The sequence below is a fragment of the Lactuca virosa genome, chromosome 7, assembly GCF_052849685.1.
Source record: "Lactuca virosa cultivar CGN04683 chromosome 7, Lactuca_virosa_CGN04683_v6, whole genome shotgun sequence".
NCBI lineage: Eukaryota > Viridiplantae > Streptophyta > Magnoliopsida > Asterales > Asteraceae > Lactuca > Lactuca virosa.
Window position 1 is genome coordinate 168,068,629 of NC_136432.1, and position 21,790 is coordinate 168,090,418.

The 21,790-nt window shown below is 34.0% G+C and overlaps 1 pseudogene; it reads right to left on the bottom strand.

Moving 5' to 3' along the window:
* Positions 1-4,293: 4,293 nt before the first annotated feature.
* LOC145123269 (ethylene-responsive transcription factor 4 pseudogene) lies at positions 4,294-5,313 on the bottom strand (annotated as a pseudogene).
* Between the last annotated feature and the right edge of the window lie 16,477 nt (positions 5,314-21,790).

Below are 21,790 nucleotides of genomic sequence, written 5' to 3' on the forward strand. Positions count from 1 at the left end.
TGTGGATTTTAGATTTCGTTGTAAGAATTACTAAAAAACTACAAACTTTTGTTATAAATATAGACTTTTCTGAATTTCGCACATGACATCATTTTTTCGCAAATGACATGTGAGAATACACATGATTTTTGCACATGATGTGGGAAAAGTTACAGAAAAATACAACAATTTATCTACTAGCATTCAGGAAAACTCTTAAATTTTGTTTATATGTAGAAAAACGTTTATTTTTTGTTACCTTTCATATTAACTTAAATATTCGAGTTTTTTTAAAAAGAAATTACTAGCTTTTTGTGACATGACATTTTATCTTTTTCGTTTTTAGGTTATCATAGAAATAACAATAAGTGACATTGTCTCTTATCTATGGTAAAACGTGAGAAATAAAACATTTACTCAAGCAAAAATAAATGACATTGTTTATTTATTTATTTTCCATGTCAACTAAAGAACAAATAAAAGAATATCATTTCACAAAACAACTGATAATTAAAAAAATACAGATATTTAGATAAATATGAAATGTAACCAAGGTTGGTACGTGTCATACCACACTTTTGCACTGACACATCATTTTTTTCCTCATCCCATAAAATTGATGGGTGTCATACAATACCTTACCACACTTTTATTTAATCTTAAATATATGTAAAAAAATATATCAATATTATGCTCTATTTATACGGAATTAAAAACCACGAGTTTTGATATATTTTCATAATGTTTTAATATATATATATATATATATATATATATATATATATACACACACGATTTAATAATAGTTAAAAAATGGGTGGCAAAACCGTAACTCACTTACCTCAACCGTACCCTTTTTATGGGTTCGATGCAGTGTTTACCGCATAACGTACTATACTGCGATATATAATATAGTACACACCGTATGGTCTTAAATTAATATGGTCTTAAATTAAGAATATTCTATATATAGCAAAATATAAGGGTTTCTTACAAAATACATATATTTGTGAGATAGCATCTCTAAATATGAATATTTTTGGATTTCCACCCATAGATACTAAAATAATTTGTAACCAAAATTTTACAAATAGTATCTATAAAAATTATAGCTATTTTTATAAACCATTAATTTTTTTATTGAATTTTAAAAAATAATGAACAATTAACGGTTTGTTTTTATATTTATTTATGATGTAAATGAATTTTTGAAAAATAACATATTAAATATGAGAAATTAAATATTTAGAAGAGAAAGACGGAGAAAATAATGAAAGTAGTCGCCGTCAATGCCGTCCTTTGACAGAAGGAAGACACCTTTCCTTTGGTGGTAATAAATGTGACCGCCAATAACCACCGTTGGATCTCATCATTACATATTCCTCTTTTATTTTTATTTTATTTTATTTTAAATTAAACTCTCAGCCACCGTTTCTGTTTCTGCTACGATTGCCTTCTTTTACTCCAGCAGTCGGCGCCTCCCATGTTCCAACCCACCCAAATAAATTACTGCTACACGTGCCTTCCTCTCAATCCATTCTCTTTAATTCAAAAATAATAATATTCAATGACCTCTCAACAAGACAACAACAACAAAAGTATATCCATACTAAAACTATTTTACAAAATTTCAAGGTATTTAATATATTCTCTCGAAATTTGTAGCAATTTATGTATAACAACAAACAGTTACATACTTATTTAAAAGGCTAAATGTTAATAAAAATACAAAAGGAGTTTTTAAAACGTTTTACTTTTAGTTTTAGTTTTTTATAAAGTCAAGTCAAAGAATTTTATTTTTTCATTGGTATGGATTTTAAACTTTTGTTTTTTTGCAAAAACCTATAATTGAAAAATATGTTTTAAATAATTTTTAAAAAGTTTTCACTTTTAAAATTTTTGGTTTTTGATTTTTATATGATTTTATATATTTAAAAACTAACAATTATTTTGTGTCAAATACTTCTACACCAATAAAAGATATAACTAGCAACTTTTATCTTTAATTTTAGGTATCGCCTACGAACTAGTATGAAGAAGTGATTTGTACAGAATAATTTTTTTTTCTATGCACAACAATTTATGTTTTATAAAGTTTTATAAAAAAAATATTTTTAAACACAAATTGTTGTGTAGAAATAAAAAGGGATAATGACTTGATAAGGTAAGATACTTTTTGAAATATACACATTTAGTCCTTATTCTTTTTTTTTGTAAAATAAACCCTTATACTTTATTTTTTGTAACAATGCAATCCTTGTGACCGGCTATACCCGGTATACCGGTCATATACGAATTTTCTTTTACGGAAAATGACTTGATAGGGTAAGATACTTTTTGAATTGTACACATTTAGTCCTTATTCTTTTTTTTTTGTAAAATAAACCCTTATACTTTATTAATATGTACACATTAGGTCCTTTTCACCGGATTCTACAGGTTTTGCTGATGTGGAAGCACAAGTGGCACTAAATAGCAATTAATTAGCTTAGTCATCGGAGGTGGGTGATCCTCCGGCAACAAGAAAAGGGCGGCGACCCTTCTTTTTCTCGTCTCTCTTCCTTCCGGTCGAACAGCAACAGCCAAACACCCTTTACCTGTTGTGTTTCTCCAATCTGTCTCTCTTTGCCTCCATCTTTGAGATATGTTGCCAGAAAAAGAAGAAAGAATCGACGAAGGGCTACCAGAGCAGTTCCTCGCAGCCAACTACCGTCTCTACTTCCTCCTGCCTCCCCATTCGACCTTGTTGTTTTTGCCATCATTCCTCCTTGCTACCAGTGATGTGTAGGAACACACAAAGGAGTCGCCGGAGATCGGGGTTCTCCCTCTTTTTCATGATGAATAAAAGTTGGAAAAATCTCGTTGTGGATATGTGGATGCCACCTGGGTATTTCATTTCAACAAAATAAAAGAAAGGGAAAATGACTTGATATGGTAAGATACTTTTTGAAATGTACACATTTAGTCCTTATTCTTTTTTTTATAAAATAAACCCTTCCACGTCAGCAAAACCTGTAGAATCCGGTAAAAAGGACCTAATGTGTACATATTAATAAAGTATAAGGGTTTATTTTACAAAAAAAAAAGAATAAGGACTAAATGTGTACATTTCAAAAAATATCTTACCCTATCAAGTCATTATCCCAAATAAAAATTGGTGTATACCAATAAGCTCCCCTAATTTTGACACACACAATGTCCAAAATATTATCAAAAATATAATTCTATAATTTCACTACACACAAAAGCTTCTATATTAAACACTAAAACTTTTATATTAAAGTTTTTATCACCTAGTCTTATTATTTCATACACAAAACCCTAAATTTAAAAATAGAAAAAATAAAAATCTATCATAGGTATATTATTGAAAAAAAATCTTTTAAGGAAAAAAACTCAAACATTTAAATATATAGAGTTTTTTAGGTTTATGTGGGCCGTTCAGATGGTATTATTTAGCATTTTTTATAGCTACGAACTTAATGTTGTAAATTTTATATGTATAATATTTTATAAAAAATTGCAAGCTCTTAAAAGATATCGAAGGTCTTTACAAAATAGTGTGGTTTACTATTTTGGGATATGTTTGACAAAATAGTTGTTATCTTGAGAGCTGTTCTTTTCATATTTGCAAATATATTTAACAAAAATACTTGTTACCTTTTGAAAAATGTTGAGGTTTTAAGGCATGTTTGATAAAAAGCTAGTAGCTTTGAGTTGTAGATGGAAATTGTAGTCTTTGCTTATATACAAGTGTTCTATAAAATATCTATAAACTTAAATAAAAACTTTAAACTTCTATTAAAGAAACAATCATTTTAAAAGCATATTGTCGAACACATCTTAAATAATCGCAAAATTAATATAATACTATTTTAGTCAATTGACCTATAAAATTGTGTTTATCAGTCAATTAACCTATGATAAGTTTTTGTTTTCTATATCGATTATAATAAAGAATGTCAAATTATACTTATAAAATACAATAGCAATGTACATTTGACTCTTTCCCAACAATAGCAATCTAGTTTTTGACTCTTTCCCCAAACCGATGTTATTTTTTGTAATTTACCTCAATATTATTCTCATTATTTTATTATGTTTTAAAATAATAATTAAAGTTGGTGTTGTTTTTTTGGGGGCGGAGGAAGCATCAGTTATCGTAGCGCCATACGCCTACACTTGGCTGCACAACTGGAAAATAAATGGAATTTAGCAGTACAACAAGCAATGCGAATGGTACAATTAGTTCATCATCATCATCCTAAATTACGAGATCGATTCAACAAAATTCCGATTGCACTAATATGGAAATTGAAGAACGAAAGATTGCAGAGATGTTTGTTGTTCTTTTGATATCTGTACAAACGGAAGAAAAGATTTAACATTATCAGCGCATTGAGACATTATCAGGCTGCTTTAATCCTATTACATTTTCATTTTTATCTAATTCTCTAGGTTTGATCTGCTCTGCGATGAAAAAAAAAAAAAAAAAAAAAGGAAACCAGGGGCGGAGGGTGGCGGAGGACCGGAGATTGCTAAAAAAGAAAATTACATCAGGCAACTTCCGACGGGGGAAAATTAAGATCAAAATCAAGAGCGAAGGTTTTTTCTGGTTGTGGACGATCGGTAGGATGACTGAAATTGACGACGGAAGAGGAGTCGGAGTCGCTTTGTGCGTTGTTGCCGGCGGCGATAGTCAGGTTGGGTGCAGGAAGAACGGATCCGTCCAATCTGAACATGTCCAAACGGTTGTTGTGTTTGGCGGTGTTGTTGATCTGCGAATGGTAGAGGAACAAGGAATGAGCCATCGGGAAACCAACAGGAAAGTGCGACAGGGTGAGATCGAGAGCCGACGGTGGAAGAGGAGCGGCGGCGATCGGAACGGTGGAGTTACCAGACTCAACGGTGCTGCTCTCACCGCTAGGGCTTTTAGTCACAGCCTTAGGCTTCCCACCAACGGCGACCATCGGGAGCGACAATTCGGTGGATGTAGGAAAGTTGGTCTTCGCCTTATCGCCACGGAACTCCCGTGCGGCGGAATCGTAAGCACGCGCCGCCTCCTCCGCAGTATCAAATGTGCCTAGCCAAACACGGCTCTTCTTTCCAGGATCCCTGATCTCAGCTGCGTAACGTCCCCATGGCCTCTTTCTGACACCGCGGTAGCGAGTCTCGGAGCCGCCATTGCCGCCGCCGGTGTTGCCGTCAGGTTTCCCGCGAGGAGCCATGGTGTAAGAAATGGAGAAAGATTGGACATGAGAGAAAAGGGGGAGAGGATGTGGTCTGTTTTTATAGTGGGGAGAGAGTCGTAGAAAAACGGAGCTCCGCACCACTCTCATGACATGGGGCGCGTGTGGATGAAATGTTAGGCTCCTCCTCCGTGGCCTAGGGCTAAATTCAAGAGGTTTTACCACCCACCCATACTTTCCTAAATTAAGGGTGTTAGAATTTTCACACTTTAATATTTTTGTTCTTTCTTTCTTTTTTCTTTTTTTTCTTTTTTTAAATCATAATAGGAAACTCATCACTATAACAAGATACATGTATTTGGATATTTGTATAAAAAAACACAATAATCAAATATAAATATCAAAATAGACAAAGGAAAAAAAAATGATAGACAGTTAAAAACAGTTATATAAGGTCTGGTTCATAAGATATAAGAAGATCCTAAAACACGGTTGTGTATATTGTCGATATGTTGTTTACGTTGAAAATTGTCTGCGTGCAGTAAAGGTTACGAATACGATAAGCAACATTAAAATGAATGTTTGTCGGCGGCTTGACATACGTAATCCAATATTTGATGTTTTGTTATCCTTGTTGTGTTAGTGGTTTGCAAGGTATAAGGATGTAGGGAGATTTGACGTCCGACATAATATATTTAAATATATGGTTTATATGTTTGTATATTGATCCACGAAGCTACCCAGTTGTGTAACTGATTACCAGACTAGTAAAGGTCAAATGTGAATTGGTACTTGATGACATAACTAATAGAACATGTATACGTGTAACTAAACATATTGGTAAGTGGTAGCGTCGTTATAACCATGTAGGCAGTTGCATACATTGTCGTTACATTGTTTACGTTGAAGATTGTATGCGTGCAGTGAAGGTTACAAATAGGATAAGCAACATTAAAGTGAATGTTTGTCGGCGGCTGGACATACGTAATCCGATACTTGATATTTTTGTTATCCTTGTTGTGTTAGTGGTTTGCTAGGTATAAGGATGTCATACTCTCACGTCAAGGAGATTTAGCGTCGTAATCTGATACTTGATATTTTTGTTATCCTTGTTGTGTTAGTGGTTTGCAAGGTATAAGGATGTCATACTCTCACGTCAAGGAGATTTGGCGTCCGACATAATATATTTCAATATATGGTTTATATGTTTGTATATTGATCCACGAAGCTAACTGGTTGTGTAACTGATTACCAGACTAATAAAGGTCACATGTGAATTGGTACTTGATGACATAACTAATAGAACATGTACACGTGTAACTAAACATCTTGGTAAGTGGTAGCGTCGTTATAACCATGTAGGCAGTTGCATACATTGTCGTTATATTGTTTACGTTGAAGATTGTCTACGTGCACTAAATGTTACAAACAGGATAAACAACATTAAAGTGAATGTTTGTCGGCGGCTAGACATACGTAATCCGATACTTGATATTTTTTTTATCCTTTTTATGTTAGTGGTTTGCAAGCTATAAGGATGTCAGACTCTCAATTCAGAGAGATTTGGCGTCCGACATAATATATTTAAATATATGGTTTGTATAGTTTGTATATTGATCCACGAAGCTATTGTGTAACTGATTACCAAACTAGTAAAGGTCATATTTGAATTGATACTTGATGAATTAACTAATAGAACATGTACACATGTAACTAAACATCTCGGTAAGTGGTAGCGGCGATATACTCATGTAGTGTGACGCATGTTTTTGTTGGGTTATCTAAATATAAATATTATAATCGTGCATTTATAATAAAATGAGAAATCGCAATATCTAGATGGTCCACATTGAATCTATCTTACTTCCGGCCACGCATGGATAAATCACAAAACCAATAATATTTTTGGAGTGGCATGGTTCAAAGGACCTACGTATGAAATTTCTTACCTCGACCACTAGGATCTCATTGTAGAAACTGTTGGATTAGGTGTCTAAGCCCATAACTATAATTGGTATGTACTTGAATTGATAGCAGCACAATCCTTTTGGGTTGCCCTCAACCTAGCAACTGGACAAGGAAATTATGAAAGGAGAGATATTAATTTATAAGATTAATAAATTAATATATATATATATATATATAATTGATTTATTAATATGTTAATGGATTAATATATTAATTAGAAATCATTATGGTTAATTAATTGTTAGCCAGAAATTAATCAGAATTGATTTTGGGGTTAAAAGAATTAATTATAAAGTGCAGGGACTAGTTTGCAATTAACTGATAGTTGAATGGAAGGATCCATAACTCCCTTGGAAGGGGGTGGACGAAAACCCTAGGGGAAACCCTAGAGAATTCGTCCAAGGGGTCCAAGATAAGGCCTTGGGTCTTGCTTAGGCCCTAAGCAAAGGATAACTAGGGTTTTCCCTAAACCCTAGTTCCCTCAACTATTTAAGGAGCCTCCTGGCTCACATTTTGGGTACTGATTTCTTTGGAAGAAACCCTAAGGCCGAAATTGCATACTCTCTCCATCCTCTCTCCTCCAAGTTTCCTTCTTGCTAGTTCTTGGGTGTGATTCCATTAGAGGCATTACATTTGTGGTGCTAAGCTTCCAAGAAGATCAAGATCAAGATCAAGAGGATTATCAATTGTTTGCTATAACAATTGAAAGGTATGTAACTCCTAAACCCTAGTTTGTTAATTTCGAAATTAGCCTCTCTCCTCTAGGGTTCTTGTTTTGCAATTCAAAGTTGTATGTTCAATAGTTAAAACATAGATCCAAAGTAGGTTGCATGTGAACTTAGGAATTGTTTTCTAGTTTATTTGTTGTACCAAAAACCCATCAGTGGTATCAGAGCCATTGTTTGTTTTAAATTGAATTGCTATAATTGTTGAATTGCAAATTAGGGTTTATAGCTATTAAACCCTAAAGGCCAAATTTTCGCAATTAGGGTTTTGGATTGAAGGGTTTTCAAAACCCTAGCCTCCAAAGAACCCTAATCGAAATTAGGGTTAGGGTTTTGAAAACCCTAGCCTCCTCCCTTGTAAATTTCGAAATATGCTAGAAGTTTTTAGGGTTTCTTGTTTTGGATAATTGTTACTTAATTAGATTAATTGGATAATTATCCTTACCCTATTTTTCGAAATTTAGAGGGATAAGGATTAGGATTAAATTAATGGATTAATTTAATTAGATAATCCTTACAAGATTTAATAATTTGATTAATAGTTAATTAAAAGATAAATATTAAATCTAGTTAATTGGTTTATTTAAATTTAGATTTAATAGCTTAAATTTCGAAATTTATAAGCCCTTGAAGTTTTAAAATGTTTTAAAACACACCTTATATATATTTTAATTAAAAGTTTAATATTATATATGTATAAGAATATGGTCAGTCAAATCGCTAGTATGCCTCATTCACGAAGCTAATCTATAAGGGGGGTATAAGGAAACTGCCTATAAAATGGTAGTTGAATGGGTGTCCACTCTCACCCACCGCTTCCTTGATTAGTGGAGGGTCGTTAGCAGAACGGATTTGATAGGACAACTACTTCTCATTAAAAGTATAATGATATTAAAGAAAGTACTAGAACATTATTTTCAAAATCCCAACTCTAGTTACTTTAGGAAAAATGTGAAAAGTATGTTAATCCATGAAATTGCACATTGTGCTTTATTGGTCGTTAGTGGAGCGTGTGTGGTTAACCAGCACACTAAAAGGCACCAATAAAGAGTAGTAATGGGTATCTCATAATTGTCATTTTGATGGAGCGTGTGTGGTTTACCAGCACATCAATAGTTAATGATAAAGACAATGAGGTTACCAAGCACATTTGCATGGTTATTCACATCTTGTTTGTGATCCTCGGCATCCCAGTCACAAATAGAAGAGCATAATCTGAGATCAAAACATGCCATTGAATAGTTTCAATGTATCTCAAAAGAATTAGGAATTTCACTTCGGTTGTTTCGTCTAATGGTGGAATTGGTGAATCGTCATTCACCTACCTTTATGAACTTTGCACTTGGATCTCGGCATCCCATTTCTAAGTTGTGAATCTTCATAGTTGGATCCTAACCTTGATATTATATCTTTGGGTTATTCTATTAAGGTATCTTGAAATCTAACTAAAACTTTCTTTCTTTTCAGATGTCTACTCCTGGAAACACTTCTGCTTCGTCCTCCTCCAACCAAAACTTCTCTTTGCTCAATATATGCTCCAAAGTCGTTATGGATGGCTCAAACTATAACGATTGGATGCGCAACATCAAGATGGCTCTTCGTTTCGAGAACAAAGAATATGTTCTTGAAAAGGAGCTCAAAGAGCTTGATGAGAATGAAGCTACTCCTGAAGATCTTGCTGCCTACAAGAAACATTACGATGATGCTACCAAAGTGGCATGCATCATGGTGGCAACTATGTCCCCAGAACTACAGAGGTACTATGAGGACTGCTGGCCTTTCGAGATGAACAAGGACCTTATGGAAAAGTACCATAAGCGAGCTCGTCAAGAAAAGTTCGAAGTAGTCAAGTCACTCATGGCTTGCAAGATGAAAGATGGGGAGTCGGTTGTGTCACATGTGCAAAGAATGCAACGCTACGTAGAGCGTTTGGTCAAGCTCAATATTCACTTTGATGAGGAATTGGCCATTGACATGGTCTTGAACTCACTTCCTGAATGTTATGGTCAGTTTATTCTAACTTACCATTTGAACAATACTGAGCAGACCTTGGCCCAATTGCACAACTTGTTGCAGACAGCTGAGGCAGGGATGAAGGGTAAAAGTATACCCTCCACACCTACCAGTGCCCCTGTTTTGGCTATTGGACAGGGAAAGGGGAAAAAGAGGAAAGGTCCTCCCAAGCAAAACTGGAAGAGCAAGGCTCAAGCTGGGTCATCTAGTAATGGCCCAAAGGCTAAGCCCAATGGTTCCACTCCCCATGTTTCTGATCCAAGAGAGGCAGTTTGCTTTTACTGCAACCAAAAGGGGCATTGGAAGAGATCTTGCCCACAATATCTGCAAGATATCAAGGATGGCAAAGTGAAGCCATCTTCGGCAGGTATTTACACTATTTCTGCTAATAACTCATTATCTTCTCGTTCATGGATCCTTGATACAGGATGTGGTTTTCATATTTGTTCTGATTTGCAGGGTCTAAAGGAAAGTGAGGAGATAGAGCGAGGAAGGATAAACCTGATCATGGGAAACAGAAAGTCTTCACTAGTGACCAAGATCGGAGTTTATCAGCTTCTGCTTAGCAATGATGTTAGATTAGATTTAATAAATTGTTGCTATTCGTCTGAGATGACGAGAAACATTATTTCATTTCATGCATTGTTCAGACAAGGTTTCAAATATTCTTTTAATGATTTGAATGGTTCAATTTCTGTTTATAAGAATGGTGTTTTTATGTTTGAAGCTTTACCTTGTGATGGTGTGTATGAAACAGTGACTTGTGTTGATAGCTTAGGAAATAGTGTACTTAATATTGACTTGTCTAATAGTGTAGACAAGGCATGCTTGTGGCATTGTCGTCTTGGACACATTAACAAGAAACGCATAGCCCAACTCCAAAAGGATGGAGTGTTGGAATCATTTGACCTAAAATCAGATGATATGTGTGAATCTTGTCTTTTGGGAAAGATGACAAAATCACCATTCACAGGGTCTTGTGAAAGAGGTGAAGGTCTGTTGGATCTCATACACACAGATGTGTGTGGGCCCTTCAGATCAACTACAAGAGATGCTAATCGATTCTATGTGACTTTCACTGACGATTATAGCAGATATGGATATATCTACTTGATCAAGCATAAGTCAGAAACTTTTGAAAAGTTCAAAGAGTTTAAGCATGAAGTCGAAAATCAATTGGGCAGAAAGATAAAGATACTTAGATCCGATAGAGGCGGGGAGTATCTTAGTATCGAGTTTAACGACTATATGAAAGAATGTGGGATAGTCTCACAATTGACTCCTCCTAGGACACCACAGTTAAATGGTGTAGCTGAGAGGCGCAATCGAACCTTGTTAGACATGGTTCGTTCTATGATGAGTCGTGCTTCGCTTCCTATTCACTTCTGGGGGTATGCCTTAGAGACAGCCGCCCACATCCTCAATCTTGTCCCTACAAAGAAGGTTGCCAAAACACCTCACGAAATGTGGACAGGGAAAGTTCCCTCGTTAGCACATATTAAAGTCTGGGGTTGTGAAGCTTTCGTAAGACGGGAGACTCACAACAAGCTAGCAGCTAGAAGTGAGAAATGTGTTTTCATTGGTTACCTAAAGCAGTCTTTTGGATATTTGTTCTACAGGCCTAGTGAGAACGTGGTCTTTGTAGCACGAAGAGGAGTCTTTCTTGAAAGATAGCTCATATTCAAAGAGGACAGTGGGAGCACTATTGACCTTGAAGAAATTCAAGAGTCAGCCAATGAAGGAACCTTAGATAACACTAGCACTCAACTAGAGGAAACAGTTCCTGTTGAACCAGTTGATAACTCATTACCTCTTAGAAGATCCACTAGGGTGAGTGTGCCACCTGAGTTGTATGGTTTTCATATTACTTCAGATGGTGACACATTCATAAGTGACAGAACACTGGTAAACTTAGATGAAACAGTCACTTATAAGGAAGCAATGGCAGGCCCAGAGGCTTCCAAGTGGAAAGAGGCAATGGACAGCGAGATTAAGTCCATGTATGACAACCAAGTTTGGAATTTGGTTGATAGTGCACCAGGTCGTAAGACAGTTGGGTGCACATGGATCTTCAAGAAGAAGACAGACATGGATGGAAATGTGCACACATTCAAGGCTCGACTGGTTGCAAAAGGTTTCACTCAAACCCCAGGGGTTGACTATGATGAGACTTTTTCGCCAGTGGCTAAGATTAAATCTATTAGGATATTGCTCGCCATAGTTGCCTTTCATGATTATGAAATCTGGCAGATGGATGTCAAAACTGCTTTCCTTAATGGGAAGTTGGCTGAAGATGTTTACATGAGTCAGCCAGAGGGTTTTGTTGATGCAAAGTTCCCCAATAGAGTGTGCAAGCTTGAGAAATCCATTTATGGATTGAAACAAGCATCTCGCAGTTGGAATCTTTGCTTCCATGAGAAAGTCAAAGAGTTTGGTTTCTCTAGAAGTGAAGATGAGTTTTGTGTGTATATCAAGGCTAGTGGGAGTATAGTAACTTTTCTGGTGTTATATGTCGATGACATATTACTCATTGGTAACAACGTTCCAACCTTGAAAGAAGTTAAGTCTTGGCTTGGAAAGTGTTTTGCCATGAAAGACCTTGGAGAAGCTGCCTATATTCTTGGGATTAGAATATTGAGAGATAGAAAGAAGAGACTAATTGGACTTAGTCAGAGCACATACTTGGATAAGGTACTAAAGAGGTTTAGTATGGAAAATTCCAAGAAGGGAGAGCTACCTATCCAGAGCAATACCAAATTGAGTAAGACTCAATGCCCGAGTACAGATGTTGAAATAGATGACATGAGTCGTGTACCTTATGCTTCCGCTATCGGATCGATCATGTACGCTATGACATGTACTCGCCCTGATGTGGCATTTGCTTTGAGCATGGTCAGTCGCTATCAGGGAAACCCAGGTAGAGCTCATTGGATAGCAGTTAAGAATATACTCAAGTATTTGCGAAGGACAAAGGACTGGGTCCTTGTGCTTGGTGGCAGTGATACTTTGAGAGTAGATGGTTACAGTGATGCCAGCTTTCAGACGGATAGAGATAACTTCCGTTCTCAGTCGGGCTGGGTGTTTTTACTGAATGGAGGAGCAGTTACTTGGAAGAGTTCCAAGCAAAATACGGTGGCTGATTCTACTTGTGAATCAGAGTACATAGCAGCAAGTGAAGCGTCGAAAGAAGCAGCTTGGTTGAGGAACTTCATCGGGGATCTCGGAGTTGTTCCAACCATCCAGGAGCCTATGGAACTGTTCTGCGATAATGAAGGAGCGGTTGCCTTGACAAAGGAACCGAGAGATCATGGTAAGACCAGACATATCGACAGAAAGTACCATTTCATCAGACATAGAGTTGAAGAAGGCCATCTTATAGTAAAGAGGGTGTCATCTGAAGATAACCCAACAGATCCTCTCACAAAGGGTCTGAGTAGGGCTAAGCATATTCAGCATGCTCGGAGCATAGGACTGAAAGATGATATTAGTTTTAGTAGTTAGATTAGTTTTTGAAACTTGTAACAAAGTAAATGTAATTGACCTTTGGTGATTAAATAATAAAGTATTATTTATAAGTTTGGCTACTACCTTTTGTCAATTGTTTATTATTATGTTTCATTTTTGCATGTTTTACTTCCCGAATAATAAGATTATTCAAACTCCACAGTCACTCATACTTTTGGAAGTAAGTAGTGAATTAAGACTGTCATGAACTGGATTGTAGATTGTCTAAGGATAGACATGGCAATAGAATTGCTGCAACGTTCATGAGTACTCAGAAATTGAGATTTGAGTACTGGATAAACCCTCGCTCAGAGTATCACTTCATGGAATTCATCACGAGTAATACTGAGACGATAATATCTTATAATCTTGAAACGAAGATATATGAGTTGTAATTTACAAGTCGGTCATGCATTGGTGATACGAAAACGCATCAGTAACTTGGTGTTATAAAACGTATTGTCATGCATAATTTGATGAGTAAAAGATACAACCATATGAGTCAACGTTTATTCGTTCCTTTTGCCCTAACCGGAAAAGCGATATCTGTGGGCCCCTCGATGATTTGGTGTTGACTTATGTGCTGGGCCCAGCCAGGACTAAATTGATGTGTTCGATTAGAAGTCCTACATCATCACAAATCAGAAATCGGGAAACATAGATTCTGGACAAACAGATTGATTACATTCCATGTCTTTTGTCTGGGGATATCAAGCAGAACGAAGGGTTATATGATCACTTATCTTAGGACACGTAACTGACTGGGTCAGAGTTCGGCAACAGCTTTTTGGAAGCTACAATTTGCTGGTCAAATTTAGAAGGCATACTAGCAATTATAGTTACAGACTTATCCAAGTGGGAGACTGTTGGATTAGGTGTCTAAGCCCATAACTATAATTGGTATGTACTTGAATTGATAGCAGCACAATCCTTTTGGGTTGCCCTCAACCTAGCAACTGGACAAGGAAATTATGAAAGGAGAGATATTAATTTATAAGATTAATAAATTAATATATATATATAATTGATTTATTAATATGTTAATGGATTAATATATTAATTAGAAATCATTATGGTTAATTAATTGTTAGCCAGAAATTAATCAGAATTGATTTTGGGGTTAAAAGAATTAATTATAAAGTGCAGGGACTAGTTTGCAATTAACTGATAGTTGAATGGAAGGATCCATAACTCCCTTGGAAGGGGGTGGACGAAAACCCTAGGGGAAACCCTAGAGAATTCGTCCAAGGGGTCCAAGATAAGGCCTTGGGTCTTGCTTAGGCCCTAAGCAAAGGATAACTAGGGTTTTCCCTAAACCCTAGTTCCCTCAACTATTTAAGGAGCCTCCTGGCTCACATTTTGGGTACTGATTTCTTTGGAAGAAACCCTAAGGCCGAAATTGCATACTCTCTCCATCCTCTCTCCTCCAAGTTTCCTTCTTGCTAGTTCTTGGGTGTGATTCCATTAGAGGCATTACATTTGTGGTGCTAAGCTTCCAAGAAGATCAAGATCAAGATCAAGAGGATTATCAATTGTTTGCTATAACAATTGAAAGGTATGTAACTCCTAAACCCTAGTTTGTTAATTTCGAAATTAGCCTCTCTCCTCTAGGGTTCTTGTTTTGCAATTCAAAGTTGTATGTTCAATAGTTAAAACATAGATCCAAAGTAGGTTGCATGTGAACTTAGGAATTGTTTTCTAGTTTATTTGTTGTACCAAAAACCCATCAGAAACTACGGTAAAACTATAATTGTCCTGAGGTCTATGAACTTAACTTGCATTTGTAAATTCATCAAAGCTTTATATTTATCAAATTGAAGCACATAGGACGTGTTTGGTAAAACTAACTCCAAACTGGTAGCTAGTAGTTAGGAGTTGTAACTTTATCATGTACCACTCCACGTGGTCCTATGAAACTGGCATGAATCCTAGCTCCAAGTCTCTATCATGGAATTATAACAATTTTTCTCGTTCCTTAAAAACCCACAGGAACAAAGTTGATACTCCCACATCCATAGCATGACTAGTTAAAGCAAATGAATGGTTTGTTATTTGTGCATAACCGTTCGACAGAAGTAGTTGTTAGCTTTTAAATGTATACAAGCTACAAACTAAAAACTAAAAGCTAAAAACTCTCAAAAATTCTTAAAATCTGCATGCCAAACATGTCCTATAATTAGTATTCAATATTGTTCTTGGTTTTAGTAAAATTCGATTTCATTGAAATTCGGTAGCATAGATTTGTATGATTGTATATGACCTGTTTCACAATTAATCTTTTGCTTCACAAACTATGGCTTTAATAAATATATAGCCTTTATCAAAATTCATCACATATGGAAATTATTTACGATCCAATGTCGTAAAATCGTTTAAATTTATCTTTGAATATTGACAAATATATGTAATGAATGTATCCTTTTTAAGTAGCTAGTAGATAACAAAATAAGTTTAATTGCCCTAAAATGGATGGTGATTATAACTTCCTACTTCAAGTTGATTTTGATGGCAACAATCACACAACAACCCTTTTTAAATGTCTCCCTTTTTTGCTATTTTGATTGTTCAACTTGGTTATAACATCTTATTTCTTATTTATAGCTCATTTCTGACTACTTTATTATTTATGTTATTACGTAACAACTAATGATGATGCTTTGTACTTCGAACTTGACATATGCAAATCGTTGTTTTTTTTTCCTTTTTTGAAAGAGAACTTCCTTAACGAGGATTTTCGGACCAACTTTCGCGCACCGACTAATCCCTGCTGCAAACATGAGGCTATGACTCATGCCTTCGAGTCACTGCATGCGAACTTTCATGACCACAAAGACCGAGTAGTGTCAGGATTTGAAGATAAGATAATATGTTATCCACCATATACAAACCATTGTTGAAGAGAAAAATATTCATAATGAGAACATACAAGGATAATTAGGTTAATTTTACACACAAATATTCAAGGCTTATTTAACATACACATAAATTGATAAATAGGATTAGAACATCAAAAGACTTAGAGGCGATGAACTATTCAAGATGATTTCGTGTACACTTTTGTCCATGTCTAGTTTCTTATTATATGGGGGTTCATTTATATTATTATTTATCATTTAAAAAAAATGAACTATTCAAGATGAACACAAATATTATAAATATTTAATAATATTGTTCTAAATAAATAACCTAATATAAATATTTAATGTATTGAAATTCAAAGAAATTTAAATCATATATATGTTTTTTAGAACATTTAATATCATATTTCAAAATAGAAATAGGCATTCAAGAAAGTAGGACTATAAAATCTTGTTTTAAAATTTTAATACACCTAACGAAAGGATATGACAATCGACCCCCCACCTCAAGTAATAAATTTATTTAAAACATATCTTATATATATATATATATATATATATATATATATATGTATATATATATATATATATATATATATATATATATATATATCTTATTATTATATATATATATCTTATTATATATATATATATATATATATATATATATATATATATATATATATATATATATATATTAATTATTATATATATCTTAAAGTTATATTAATTCAGTGGCACCTTTTTTGTCAATTTTGTTACTCCAACTTACAACATTGACCATTCATCTTTATGTTTTTGTTCACAAACAACCCTTTCACTTTGGTTTGAATTTTTCAAACCCTCGCCTTTTATTATATATTATTAGTATTAAGTCTTTTGGCAGAAATGGTCCCTCATTATTATTATTATTATTATTGTTAGACAAAATTACACGATTGGTCTCTGTGGTTTACCAGATTTAACATTCTCTTTTTGGTTTTAAATTAATGTTTTATTTATTAGAAAATACCCATCCAATACCGTAAACCCACCCACCATCTGCCATCACCACCACCACCACCGCCGCCAAAATTACATAAATGGTCCATATGGTTTACCCATGGTGACAAATTCAGTCTCTACTACCTGAAAAGACCAAATTACCCTCACATTAACGGACAAAAAGCAACCAACGTGCTACTTTACTTTACAAAGCAATACCTTCCGACCCCGACAACGCCGGGGAATCTTTTCTAGTTAATATCAAAAGACATGCAAGTTTAGAAAAGTGATATAACTTAATAAATATTTATATTATCTAAACCTTTTTAAACATTCTTAAAAACAGAAAACTAAATAATATTTTTGAAAATTTTTAATTAATGTTTTATTTATTAGAAAATATCCACCCAATACCATAAACTCACCCACCATCTGCCATCACCACCACCACCACCACTGCCAAAATTACATAAATGGTCCATATGGTTACCCATGGTAACAAATTCAGTCTCTACTACCTGAAAAGATCAAATTACCCTCACATTAAATGACAAAAAGCAACCAACATACTACTTTACTTTACAAAGCAATACCGACCCCGGCAACGCCGATGAATCTTTTCTAGTTAATATCAAAAGACATGCAAGTTTAGAAAAGTGATATAACTTAATAAATATTTATATTATCTAAACCTTTTTAAACATTCTTAAAAACAGAAAACTAAATAATATTTTTGAAATTTTTTAATTGATATAAAAATAATTTTGAAATAATCTATGCTATGTGTTGTTAAAATATAACATTCTAGAGTCGCATAATAATTTGACAAATATCGTGAAAAAGTACATTTTATCAGTTCATTTTGAAAGATATCATTATTATTTATAAAATCTATTTAAAAGACAATCACGAAAACCATATAAGGCTATATTTGGTCGAATAATTAAAAAACTAGTTGCTAATTAGAAAGTCAGCTATTAACTAATAGAAAGTAATATTAAATAAAACTAATTGAATTATATAAAATAACATAATGTGATAATATGATATGTAAAATATTAAGTTTTTTATAATTTATAACTAGGCATATTTGAGAAAATTTAAAAAAATTAAACTCAATAAACAAATTAAAAATATAAACTATTTGTTACATGTCAATAACATGACAATCTACACTATTTATTTTTAATAAAAAAATCATCCAATAAATCAGTTATATGATAGAATATAACGTCTTATTTATGTTATATTTTTAAGCACATTTTAGAACATTTTGCTGAATAACAATAGATTTTTTATTTTTTAATATTATTTTATTTTCAATATATTGAAATGCAAAAATAAAATTCAATAAATTAAAATTTATCTGTTTCCGAATAAAATTTTATTCTAAAGAAAATAATCACCCAAATAAAACACGTTTTAATAAACAAACGTTTACTACTTATTTTAGGACACAAACTACAAAAACTGGTTTATGTTTTATGTAAAGCAGCGCGCGTGTACTTCAAGCGCAAAAGGGACGCGTAGACATGCTGTAGCGGTGAGTTTGATTAAGTGAGGAAAATATTCAGCGTAGTCAATCTCAAGTTTGACTATGTGAATAGGAGAGTAGGAGTAGTAAACCCCACCTCCCTCGTGACGTTTGCCTCCTTAAATGCTTATTCTTTTGCATTGTACTCCTTAAAGTTCATCTTAAGTTTCACATTGGTCCCTATACTTTATTTTTTTTGCCAATTGTTTTTTTCTATTTAACCTGAGTTCTTTTATTTATATTTACAATGGAAATACATTGTAATAAAAAATAATAATTATCTTTTTTTTTTTTTTTTTAAGATCAAGGCTCAAGTTTTGTTAGAAACAATTGAATGGATGAAAGAGTAATTATTATATATATATTAAAGTTGTGGAAGAAAAGAATAGTAAATTTGAGATATTTTGTTTAAGTTTGGTCCCTTGATTTACATATCCGGTCCCTGTACTTCTTCAATTAATTTATTCATGTCCTTTTGTTTGTGTTCCATTCAACTTTCCATTTTTTTGGCAGAATTGGTCCCTGTATTATTGTTGGAAGTTAGGAATACTAAATTTGGATGTTTTTTTGGCAACTTTGGTCATTATTCTTTACCCATTTTGACACTTTTGGTCCTTGCAATCAATATTTTTACACTTTTTTGGAACCTTTTAATATTTAAAGTTTGGCCACAAAACTTTAACTGTTTGACAACTTTGATCCCTTTTCTAAAAAGTTGCTAATTCCTACCCCTTTAATTCTTTAGCCATTTTCACACTTCTGGTCCTTGCAGTCAAAACTTTTACATTTTTTGTCCAGGGCAAAGCCCGGACTTTTCATCCTTGCACTTTCTATGTCTGTCATATTTATCAATTCGGAAACAACATTGAACGCTTCTGGCCCCCGCATAGCGGGGGTAACCTTTCTAGTTTAGTTAAAAGAAATACATTGTAATAAAAATAATAGAAAAAAGTCGAAGTTATTAAATATTTATATAACTTAAAATAAAGAGTGTTGCGTTAATAATAATTATTTCAATTTTCAATTTTCTTTAAGTTATCTAAATTGTGAAATTTCATTAATCAAACGTTATAAATTAAATAGTTGACGTGTTTTTATTTAAATGATAAAGTTTACTCGATAAAATTTCAAGCACAAATGTGACATTTCGTATATTTAATTTGGGTTCGATAACGGTTGAAATATTTGGTTCACATTTAAATGATATAGTTTTTTTTAATGAATTTCACATTTAGATCATTTTGATAAAAAAAACATATAAAAATAAATGTTAACGACATAATCCGACTTATTTGTATTAAAACCTTTTTTTGAAGGGTTGAATATGTTAAAAAATCACATTGGCAAGAAGATATAAAGAACACCAAACAGTTACATCATAATATTTTAAATTGGGTTTTAAAGCCATAAATTCTAATGAATTTAGTATTTTATATTTTCTATATACAACTGATAATAAGGAGAATCAACAATGTCATAAAAAAAAGTCTCTCATATTTTGGTTCGGGCCAATCAAAAACAAATTTATTTCAGAAATATCAAAGATATCGCCACGCTGTAGAAATGATCACATTCAACACCGTTTTTTGCACCAAAGACCAGCGAACCGACTACACCACATCTTCAAAATCTAAAACTGTGAGTAGAGAAGTAAGGTTCACATCACAACACCACCCTAATTTCACCATTACAACTTTCGCGACTTCACATTCCAGAAAGACATGATCGACATTTTCTACATAATTGTTATAAATTGGCATAGCAAAAAGGAACATAAATACTATAAGAAGCAACAATATTTTTTGTTGGGAGACAATTCAAAAGCAACTTCTAACGAAAGTGTAACATCCGGTTTCGAGATGTTTCTTTATTTGGAAAGTCGGACGTTAACTAATCAAGAGAAGGCCTCGCGCTTTATGGGATGAAGTTTTGGACATAGAAAAATAGGGTTTGTGGGCTAAGAAGATAAGACTTCGGACTATAAGGTTTAGTATTGGGTTGGAAGCAATTTGGGTTTAAGTTGGATTGCGCCTTGTTGGATCAGGACTTTCACGGTGCAACATCTAAGGTGTAATGGCGTGACTCCCGCTATTTGGTACTAGGCCTTGGGCCTTGGGATTTAGGCCTATTTAAGTGCACTGTTCACTAGGGTTCGTCATTTTGACAACCTCCATCTCTAGATAAACTCTCCTAACCAAACCCTAGCCTCATTTGTGCCTTATAACCTCATTTGCCTCTTTGGTGTGAAGTTTCGAAGAAAAGTGTGCTCTTGGTGATTATTGGAAGCAAGCCACTGAAGTTTCTACCTCCTTAACATCTTACCTAGCTTTGTAAGTTTCCAAGATTCAACCTTTTTGGCTATTGCAACTTAGATCTAGGCTTGTGGTGGTTTTGGTGTCATGTTGGTCCCTTAAACTTAGTGTTCTTGGAGTTTGAAGAACTCCAAATCTCATTGGTGATATTTTGATGCTTCTGGACCTTTCATGTTGGAAAAAAGGGTCATGCATGTGCTAATTTTAAGCTATGCACTTGGTTTTGGCTTTCTTGGATTTAGGGTTTAGAGTTATGGTTGATTAAGCATTGATGATGGATAGAGTTGGAAACTTTATCCGTTAGGACCATTAGGGGTTTCATATTTGAGAATCAGAACCTTTGTAATTAAGGATTAAGAGCTTAATGAGTTAAGCTGTCTAAACGAAAATCACGGCACGACTTGCTAAGTGTCATAACGCAGTTTTGACTTTCTTAGATTTAGGGTTTAGAGTTATGGTTGATTAAGCATTGATGATGGATAGAGTTGGAAACTTTATCCGTTAGGACCATTAGGGGTTTCATATCTGAGAACTGGAACCTTTGTAATTAAGGATTAAGAGCTTAATGAGTTAAGTTTTATGAATGAAAATCACGGCTCGGCTTGCTAAGTGTCATAACGCGGTTTTTGAGTGTTCCCGACTATTTTGTTGTTTAGGGGATCATGACGCGACTTGTTAAGGGTCACGACGTGCAGGTCGTTGACTGTTGACTTTGACCTTAGTG